We start from the raw sequence: 11329 nt of genomic DNA on the forward strand, positions 1-11329 counted from the left end.
GTGGGTAAGGGAACAGGGGTGGGGGGAGGGTATAGGGAACTTTCGGGATAGCATTTGAAATGTAAATAAAGAAAATATCTAATAAAAAAAAAGGCAAAAAAAAAAAAATAAAGAATAAAGAATAGCAAGGGAGAACTGCTTGGGAGACCTTGTTGTCTCGGACAAAGAATAGCAAGAGAAAGCTGTCTAGAAAGAAGGCTGTCTGGAGATCTCCAGAAAAAGCAGAACAGAGAAGAGGCAGTCCAGAAAGCTGTCTCCAGCCAGCTTGGACCCACCACTTGGAGTCGTTTGTTTTCGCCGTTCCCAGACACCCCTTCTCTCAGAACCCCTCTCCAATCCTTGGCGAGAAACCTTTGTATTTTTCCTTTCCTTCTCATCCTACCCAAGACATCCAGGAGAAAGGCACACACATTATGACTGTATCACAGTCTCTTATCAAGCCACCAAGTGGCACTATCAGATTAGGACAGTTTAGTCTCAGTGAGGGTTCACGGCAGCTAGAGAAAAGCAGAAACTAGGGGCTTTTGACTAAGTATCATGCATTACAGAGAGAATGCTTATGGATTTGGGCTGGATATGTTGTAGAGGATACATTTACATCTTCCTTACTGAAAGGAAGGATTAACTAGTGTGGAGTGGCAGGCAGGACACTGACAGAGAACCAGAGACCAATTCCATTTGTAAACTCTCCTTCCCAGTCCCCACAGGGTCTTGGCTGTGTCCTTTAACGTATTTGAAACTTGGTTCTCTTCCCAGTAAAGTGGGGCTAAAAACTCTGCTCCTTGCCTGGGTGCTCCAGTGACCAATGACGATCAATTCAGAACAGTGTAAGATGGCACACATTTCCACAGGACTGGAATTATGTCTTCATCCACACAGGTTTGAGGCCAGAGGACTCTGGGGTGATCTCTATTCTAAATCCCTGGTGGTCTGAGTCGTGTAACCTTTGAGTGGTCACACAATGGTCATTCTCAATAATAGTTTACTGGCGCCAGTAATGGGAGAAAGAGGCCTAGTCCGAGGCCTACGGAGGCTTTGATTTGATGACTACGCTGTGCCAGATTTCTACACCAAAGGACTGCTCAGTGGCCCAAGGAACGCCCTAGTACCTGGGTGCTTTTTAATATTCAGCCTGTGAAATTAAGGCAGCCATATAATTTGTCATCTAAGCTAGAACGTATGTGTAAAATGGATGCTTTTAATGAGCACGGCTATACAATAGGCCACAGTGGACACATCCCAAGCAAACTGGGGCGTCTGGCCGTCTTATTATCCATCAGATGTGTCACTTAGGTATGGGACAGGGGCTCCCGTGGGACTTCATTGTCTCTGCTGCTTTGGGGATTAGCAAGATGCAGGTCACAGTAATGAGGATGAAGCTCGCTTTAACCCTTAAAGGAGCACAGGACTGAAGACTTGTGGTTAAAGGTAAGTGGATATTCCATGGCTTCACATCTAGTGTCTGCTTCTTTTGCAGTTTATAGACGGTGGAAGAGGAAGACTGGCTCAGGGCCTCTGCTTTCTGTGGGACTAAGAGCACTGTGTGCTAAAGCTTAGTAAGGGCAAACATCCATTACATCAGAGACAGTTAGTCCTGCCACCAAGTATAAACAAAGGACCCCAAACACGTCATCCTAGAGAACCCTACAGGCATCCAGGCGTTCAGGGAACCTCAGACCAGAGAATAAAAAAAAAAAAAAGAGGATATTTGTGAAATACACAAAATGATCTGATTTTGTCTTTACAAATATTTGATGTTTAATGCATCAATTAGAGATTTTCACGGGACAAAATTCTCGTATTTCCTAAAGAGAACTATTAAAGCTAAAAATATCTGTATGACCAAGGTTGGAAACAAATATCAAACACATCAACTTTCTGTAGTTTGTAATGAAAAAAAAATTGTCCCAAATACAACAAAAGGGCAGCTTTATAACGAATTTCTTTATGTACTTTGGAGTATATTTCTAAATTTGGTTGCTCATTTAATTCTCAAATTAAATTGGTTTAGGAACGTATTAATTAGCTTCATCAGATCACTAGCTTGCAAGTAGGGTGATGTGTTTGTCAATTGAAAGTATAAAAGCAAGTGACAGAAGTCAGTCTGGCAATTAAAGATACATAATAAAGATAAGTTACACGTGGACTGTGGGAAATGAAGTTGATGAGCCTGTCTTGCATTCTGCAGCCGTTCAGTCACTTTTTTTCACTTTCAAATATTAAAATTAGGGTATCTTTCTAAAAATGTTCTCAGTCTTGTTGCTTGACCCTGGAAATGGTTGTGCATTTGTAATTCTGGAGATGTGGAGCTGTGATTTATTGATCTGTTCTGAGAATCTATATAGTGGTTCTACAGTATTTTTACTCAACTCAAATTACATGGTAGGAAACAGTAGTTAGGGACCTGTAATGATGCACAGGGACATAATGTTGCATATGGATATAATGATGCACAGGGACGTAATGTTGCCCATAGATATAATGTTGTACAGGGATGTAATGTTTGTTGTACAGGGATGTAATGTTGCATGTGGATATAATGTTGAGCAGGGATGTAATGTTGCACAGGGATGTAATGTTGTACAGTGATGTAATATTGCATGTGGATATAATGTTGAACAGGGATGTAATGTTGCATGAGGATGTAATGTTGCACATGGATGTAGTGTTGCACAGGGATGTAATGCTGCACATAGGTGTAATGTTGCACAAGGATGTAATGTTGCACAAGGATGTAATATTGCACAGGGATGTAATGATGCACAGGGATGTAATGTTGCACAGGGATGTAATGATGCACAGGGATGATTATCATGTGGTTAGGGTCCTACCTGTATCCCTTTAGGCCATTCCACTCTGCCTGAAGGAAGCAAGGATGCTTCCCCAGATGACTCGTGTATTTTTAAAAGTCCAGGGAAGACTCTTTGACAAAATGGAGTTATCACTTAGTTCAAACACACCTTAATCAATTATTACTTTTTATGATCCAACCACCATCCTTATTTTATGGCTATGATTAGACAACAAAGAAACCGGCACACCATCGGCACTTTGTACAATGCCAAATTATGCCAAAGTCCAACTACCCAAGCTGCCTGTTGCCAGGATACTCAGTTATATGGGACTGATTTTTTTTCCACAGTCAAGCTGCTTTTATGAACAGGTGTTCAGCTAGTGGGACAAACAGCAGATGTAAAACTTTACCTTAGTCATTAACATCTCCAGGAAACCTAAGAAGACAGGTATACTAGAAAGTTCTGCTTGGGTCAGAATGCTGAACCTAGAGAGTTTCTCTAACCTTCAGACACGTTGCAGAAAGATACTCGATGGCACCTCAGGAACTCTGAGCTCTGAACCTTGAGCCCTGTAACTTAATCTCCGTGTGACTTTGGACAGCTCCCACTTGGTGTGGACCTCCATACCTGCACCTGCCATTGCTGCCACCCTACCCTCCAGTTGTCCCACATCATTTTTGTAGGATTCAGTGAGATATCTATGAACCACAAACAACAAACACTATATAAACACAAGGTACTGATCCAACTTCCCGGACGGCTCAAGATACAATGCCGAGGAACTGAATGATATCAAACTTTGAAATCATTAAATGATTGAGTATTTTTTTTACGCAAAACTAAAGAACGACATGATTTCTTGTAATATTTTTTTTCTAGAAAACCTCTGCTCCATATGGGAATATGAAATGTTTCTAGAATCTATTAGAATGACTGTCACTCAGCTTCTTATTAAAACACTAGGGAAGCTCCCAGATTGTTTAAAATATTAGACCAAAGCTTATTATATCATGTTTCTGTTTCTTTTAATGGGTTCCACATTCCACACTACTTTAAGGAAACGAGAATCTAACATCCCCTAGTTGCCCAACTGCCAGAAACTAGTGTGTGAACATACAGTGGAGGATCATTACAAAATCATTGTGGGAACCAGAGTCAGGAGAGGTGGCCATGCAAACTGTCAGCACAAACTATGAATACAAAGTTACAAATCTATATTAAAAATAGAAGCAGCCAGGCAGTGGTGGCGCATGCCTTTAATACCAGCACTTGGAGGCAGAGGCAGGTAGATTTCTGACTTCGAGGCCAGCCTGGTCTACAGTGTGAGTTCCAGGAAAGAAGAAGAAAAGAAGAAGAAGAAGAAGAAGAAGAAGAAGAAGAAGAAGAAGAAGAANAAGAAGAAGAAGAAGAAGAAGAAGAAGAAGAAGAAGAAGAAGAAGAAGAAGAAGAAGAAGAAGAAGAAGACGACGACGACATAGGCCTTTCAATAACACTAGCATTTGGGAGGCTGAGACAGGAAGATCTTGAAACCAAGGCTAGCCTATGCTGATGAGACCCTGTCTGAGAGAGACAGAGAAACAGGGAGAGAGGAAGGCAACAAAAGATAATCATCAGAAATAAGGATTTTAGAACCACAGTGTTGAGTTAAAAACAAGAAATACAGGAGCCAGGCAGTAGTGGTGCACGCCTTTAACCTCAGCACTTAGGAGGCAGAGGCAAGGCTGGCCTTGAACTCAGAAATCTTCCTTGCCCCCTTCCCTCCTGCATCACGATCCCCAGAATTCTCCACTACTCACAAAAAGGACAAAGATTGAGAGGGTTGCATAATGAAGTGACAGGTGCTTCCAGAATCACATATATATATATATATATATATATATATATATATATAGCAAATTTCACTCCCAGCCACCAGTAGACTAGGAAGTTGGACAGTGTGGAGGGAACCTGGACACTAAGGAGGGCTGCTTATGTAAATTTCCTTAGGGAGGAGCCACACACGCAGGAAATGGAACTACATCAACACAGACTACATCATGTAAGCAGATCTGTGATGACCTTAAGAATTCCAGGAAATTTCCATCGAGATCCATCGAGATCCAATGGCCAGAATGGCTATCATCAGCTTCCTGCTTAGTAGTCGCTAAGATTAGAACTGACTCCGGGTCCATCTTGGAGTTTGTTACTTCGTTTCCATCTTATGAGAACAGACCCGTTCAACTGTAAACAAACTGGCAGGGTTTTCAGGTTTGGTCACATCTTATGAAACCCACTGGAGTGAAGTTTAAGAAACGTGGACATGGGTAAGCCTAACTTCCCTATGTTGGATGATGCTCCACTTGCCACAAACTAGTAATCCCCTCCCCCCCCCACTCCCGCGAACAGACTACCTCACCCTAATGAGGAACGACCCCCTAGTAATAAACAAGGCCCCTATGTTTATTCTGAACTCTTTTTGTTAGGGTGATGCATCCAGCAGTTCTTTCTCTAGGTGTAAGTAGACGTTTCCTTCAGGGAACCGGGTGCAATGGATATAAATGTGCCTCTGCACAGCCGCAGTTGAGGGGCAGGGGTGCGGGATGGGTCCCCGAGGCTGCTTAGCTGAATGCTGAGATCCCAGGGAAATTAGTTTGCTCTCTTGAACTTTCATGGGTTTAATTCAAAGATGATCAGATAATTTACTGCTCCAGTCAGGTATTTTCAACAGGGAAGGGAAGAGGCCATTATTAATAATCCCCTTGTAAGCCTTCGAGATGGCCCAGCCAGCACTTGCTGACAAGTCTGTATGGATTGAGTCCTCAGAACTCCTTATGACCTGAGAGAAGCAGCTTCGAGGTGTCTTCTGACCACACGCTGTGGCCTATGCACCCCCAACACACAATAAATACATTTAAAAAGAGAGGATACATTTAAAAAAAAAAAAACAATTAAGATTTCTAATCTTTGGATCTCAGTCCTGCCTTATTGTAGCGGAGAAAGTAGGTCCCTGTGCCTCTGTGTTCTGCTCTGCCCTGTAGTGTGCACTGTCTTCTGCCAGGGCGAGTCTGTGCCGTTTGCCGTCTCCATGAGGACAGATGCAGGAACTTTCTGGGAAATTACAGAAAGGAAAGGGCAAACCTACATGTGCTTGGTCATACCTCACTCATTCCAAATTTCACATATGTCTGGGATCAAAAGCTTTCAAACAGCAAACCTATCTTGGTTCTAACTGCAATCAGGGACTGTGAGTCTCCAGGAGACTGTGGCACCTCCCCCGGGACACACATCTTCCATTGCACAGTGGGGCTCATCTGTATCCTTAGTAAGCCTGTTCCCCACCAGCATGTCCTGGGTAAGCAGGTAGGAAGGTGGTCCTTCCATGCTGACAGGGATGAACTGGTCCTCTGTGCATCCCGCCAGGCCACAGGCCACATTTCCACTACCCACTGTCCCATTCACTTAGCATTTTGAAAGTCTGAAGAATCCATCAGTGTCCAAATAACTTAATCCAGGTTACACAGCATAGCCACTAAGAGCAAAAATCAAGTAACCTTTGAAATAAGCCATTCTACACAGTATTTGGAAATAATGGTAAAGGAGATGTATTCAAAGAAAAGTCACCTAAGGAAGAAATTCTGTCACTTCTACACACAGGTTTTGCCAGCTGTGTGAACTCATTGCCTGTCTAAAAAAATTTTTTTTCCATGAGCTGTAAATGGCAGGAAGTAGTTCCAGCTACAGAACAGCAGTGGTACCCAGTGTTGGCCCTACTCATAGCCTAGTCTTTTCTGAGGTTCAGTGTTGGGTTCCCCTTCACCTCTGTTCAAAAAAGGCAATTTAGCAAGACCCATTCTTAGACAGTGACTTAGACTGAAAACCTATAATCTTGATATCCTTTCTCTCAGTTGTTTGGAATTAATTCTGATGAATAGGGATTATATATATTTTTACCTGAAAGTGACTTTCCTAATTGCTAGCTTTAAACTAAAGTGATGATTATATTTAGACAGCATTTCAAAGCTGGCATTATGGCACAAGCCTATAATCTCAGGACTCAGGAGGCAGGGGCCTGAGGATCAGGAGTTCAAAGGCAGCCGGCCCCAGCTACATTTCAAATTTGAGGCCAGGTGGGCAACTTACACAAGACCCTGACTCAAACAAACAATAAGACAACAGCAGCAGCAAACATAAATAAATAAGGAAAGAAAGAAACAAAGAAAGAGTTCAAAGAACTCCCAGATAGGTTATCTTGTTAGAACGTATTTAATAACCCAGGGTTCATTAAGCAATTACTGTCTATTAACATCATAACTTTAATTGGTGTGCCAAAGATAGGTAAACAAATCCCTGAGAGAATGAGACCTTGGAAACACAGATGGTCGAACTCTAAAACACAGGCAGCTAGCCAGGGCAGGTTCAGTAGCCAGGGCAGCTTCAGTGAGGCCCTGTGGCCCCATCCCCACCCCCACATGAGCACCTGCATCCACACAGGAGGGAGGAGGAGGGGGAGGATAGTAGGAATGGCAGAAGTCAAGAAGACAAATGTCACTCACTCATGCTTTTGCCCAGGGCTGCCAGGAAACCCAGTGTTTCCTGGGGACACCACTAGAGGATGGTACAGGAGGATTGCTGTGAGTTTAAAGTCAATCTGGGTTTCAAAACACCAAGAGGAAGGGGAAGTCAAAAACATCCATCACTCAGATGGATCTCATCTGCCTCTCGGTAACCCCCACAGCCCAAGTCTCTTCTCCAGGCCACCACCGAGGATGGGTTCACACATAACCTCTGCTGTCTCTCACCTCCCTTCCTCTTATACACCCTTGTAACTTGTATCTTCCTTCGTTCCCAGGTCCCAAATCTTGCTCAGAGAAACCCCTCTACCCTCAAACAAGACCCTTACAAACATGGTACTCAGCTTCAGTTTGGTGGTTAGGAAGTGCCAGTTGTGGTAACGGTGTAAACCCATCACCCTGCCTAACAAATCTCTTAGCTCCTTGACTAGTGGCTTTAAGCTCCTTAAAAACAGAACAAAAGAAAACAAGAAGCTACACATACACACACATACGCACGGCACAACTCTGAGTTAGCATCCACGGGCTTCCCCGGGGGTCTAGAAACTAGATTCAAGAAGAGTGTTGGAGGATGAGTTCTGTTAATGATTGGCCAATGCAGAAGCCAGCCTTGAAACCACATGCATACCATCAACAAAAATATGTGTGTGTGTGTGTGTGTGTGTGTGTGTGTGTATGCATGTATAAGTGCACACATATGACAATAATAAAGAAAAAGGCTATCAACTTGAGAGTAAAGGAGGGGCATGGGAAGGTCTCAGGGGAAGGGTCGCTAGAAGGGGCAGGAGGGAGGAAAGGCAGGGAAAATGTGATAAAATTCTATGTCAAGTAAAAACATATTTAAAAAAATAAAAGAAAGAAGATTGTTTTTAAAATATGTGTGATGGAGTTGAACACAAGCTTAGCACTCGAGTGAGTCCCGGGCATTCAGGTCAGCCTGGCTTACAACCCAAGCTACATATTGAAACACGGTCTGAAAAACACCTTGTTGGGGTAGGGATGGTTGATGGGCTGATGGTAAATACCTGGGAAAGGTCCCAGAACTGCGTCATACTCTGAAACTCGTTTTGTTTATTTGAAGCAGGATCTTGCTCTGAAGTTCTGCTAAGGCAATTCTCCTGCCTCAGCCTAGGGAGTGCTGAGGTGACAGGTATGAGTGATCACATAGCCTTCCTCACAGACCTCTTGACCTAAACAGACGGACTAGGTCTAGGTCGTTGGTGACAGCTTACCTCCTTACTGTGCTGCGTGCATTGGTGCAACGCGGCGATGTTTAGTCCTCTGTGAGCTGGCTTCCCTCTTCTCTCACCTCCCCAGCCTGTGGGTTTTTTTTCCCTCAGTACCTGCCCTGATATAAAACCCCTGTGCTGTAACAAGTGGCAGGGAACGGCTGACATCTCTCTTCAAGACCTTTTTATCTAAAATAGGTGGTACCCTGATCCTTTTATTCAGTGACTCTCCCTCCACCTAAAAATTCACCTTGAATACCTGGACAGCATCAGAATTCAAAAATCACACAACTTTGCTTTCTGGGGATGCCAGAGGACAACTTCTGTCTCTTTACATGATCACTGTTTCCATTATTGTAAATAGATGGGCGAACAAGACATAGGAGCACGTAACACTGCAAGCACAAAGTCCAGACACCTCTCCTCAATGCAGATATTGCGTCCCCAAACACATACCAACACAAGAATACATATTTTAAACATGGCGTCTGATTTTTAGATAGCAAGCTGAGATGCAGAGTGACGGTTGTTGGTATCTAAATGATGAAATGATAAATAACAGTTACCCGGGTGATGAAAATAGAAAGAAACTATCAGTAAAACAACCATGAGCATCTCTCTGCTTCCTTGCTTCAAATCCATGATCTGGCGCGCACACACACCTTTAGCAACAGCACTCTGACTCCGCCCCATGGCGGGAGCGCATGGGGAGCAGGCAAGGGGGTAAGATTTTTTTTTTTCCCCTTTCACCTCCACCGTTGTTCAACAGAAAAGCGAAAAAAAAAGCAAATGTTTAACTCTAGCATTTTGGGCTCATCTCTAGACAAGTTCATTCTCCGCATTCAAGGCTGACCATAGACAGCTACTTACGTGGAAGCCTGGTCGAGCTCTGGGCTGGGGAGCAGCGGATGCTGGTGCCTGTGGCTTAAATAGCCTGCTGGCTGACGCGGCTGCTGATCGCACGTTTTATTTACGCCTGGGAGTGCACGCTCAAGCAGGGACCTGAAAAACCTGCAACGTGGGCAGGCGGGAACCACTGAAAGTCGCCCGACCTTACTTCTGTCCCGGTTATTCAGGTTTGACGCTTAGGCGGTGACTTCTGAGAGTCTGCTGGAACTTTTCATTCAGCCCTGTCCCCTTAGCCACCAAGATCGCAGGCATGTTAGGTGCTGCTGAAAGACATGGAAGAGCATCAGGCCCCTGGCTCTTTCCCCAGCTTCCTTATTTGGACTCGGGTTAGATGTTGCCGCCTCTCAAGGCTTTGGTCCGCCAGGCTGAATTCACAGCTCTGCAGGCAACGCGCCAAACCTCAGCGCCTGGACCAAGGCCCAATTAATGAAAAGCTATTTTCTTTTGGACACAGAATGTACAAACAAGGAACAACTAAAGCAGAGGGCCCGGCCCGTATGAGACAATGTTAGGCTCCCTCGAACGCTCTTCATTTTTCTTTCTGCATTCGCCCTTTGTTAATGAAATTCCTATCTGAGGGTTGAAAGAGTCCCCTGCGGAAGCTCCCTTTAAAAGGCAGCTCCCTTTAAAAGGCAGCTTGTGAGCGAGACTGTGAGAAGATGGAGCCAAGCAACAGTGCCCACAGGGCTCCTGTGACCGGTGGAGATACCAGAGTGTGGATGTGGGTGTAAGGACCCCATGAGTCCAGGTTTATTTTTGTCTTATTAGCTGGATAGGCTGTTGGAAGTTGCAGCAATGAACCCACGAGGTTGTGACTCGGATGGGGAAGGAGGAGGCGACTCTGGGCCACTGAGATCATTTATGGGAGTATCTGTGTATGTAGCACAAAGTCGATCCTCCCCAGATACTGGCCCTATGGGTCTCACCTACCTGCAGAAAGTAAAGCCCACTTGATTCTCCTGGGAACTGGAATCACATTTGAGAGACTAGCAGAGACTGTTGAGACCACGAGAAATAATGGCTACAATCTGTGTGTAGGAGACAGCAGAGACCCAGCCAGCCCGGTTCCTGGAGGAATTCTCACGCTTCCTGTCTCTTGGCTCCTTCACTTCTGATTCTTCTATAAGCACATCTGGACTCTTGCCTTCCAGGTTTCTTTACCACAAGGTCTACCTCTCATTGATCTCATGACAACCAGAGCTATAGGAATGATCATGTAGGTGGGGGTTATAGTTCAGGAGGGGAACGTTTGCCCAGCGTGTGTAAGGTTCCATGTTTGATTCGCAGCGGGGCAAGGAAGGAACAAACTAAACAAATCTTCCTGGGTGCTGGTGTCAATCTGGATCTAGACTGACTGTGTGCCAGGCTTTGTGGATCACTTCACTGAGTTTTCCTCATTAGTCAACTCCTGGAAACCACACTACGGACTGAGTTCTTTTCATTATTTAACCTGTTGGTGAGGAAAGCTGTACCAGAAAGATTAAATAGCCTTCTCAGGGCTACAGTACGTGGCGGCAATGAAATCTGAATCCAGAGCTGATTTCAGAGTCTAAGTTTACATTTAGGAGTAACGCAAACTGATATTTCTTAAATCTGCCAGGGAATCTTTTTACCTTCTCTCACTTGCCTGCTCACCGTTGATCTTCCATGATCACAATGACCCTGTCTGCTTTGTCCATCCTTGTACCCTTAGCACCTAGCATTGTACCCAGCACATAGTAGGTCCTCAACAAAATATGTGTCATTTGTTCCACTTCTAAATTCTTTTTGGGAACCATGCAACCCGATAGGTAAGGGGTGGGCAATAGCGAAGAGTCATCTTGGTCCAGGCGTGCTTGTTTTGGTC

General features: G+C 44.3%; 1 protein-coding gene across 1 annotated transcript in view; it reads right to left on the reverse strand.

Moving 5' to 3' along the window:
* Hopx (HOP homeobox) overlaps nucleotides 1-9748 on the reverse strand; it is a 26961-nt gene extending 17213 nt beyond the window's left edge. Inside the window, exon 1 of the mRNA XM_021211055.2 lies at nucleotides 9445-9748. The gene's annotated coding sequence lies outside the window, so the exon portion shown is untranslated. The remainder of the gene's footprint in view (nucleotides 1-9444) is intronic.
* Nucleotides 9749-11329: the final 1581 nt, after the last annotated feature.

Source organism: Mus pahari, chromosome 13 (genome assembly GCF_900095145.1).
Source record: "Mus pahari chromosome 13, PAHARI_EIJ_v1.1, whole genome shotgun sequence".
In the NCBI taxonomy this organism is placed as follows: Eukaryota; Metazoa; Chordata; class Mammalia; order Rodentia; family Muridae; genus Mus; species Mus pahari.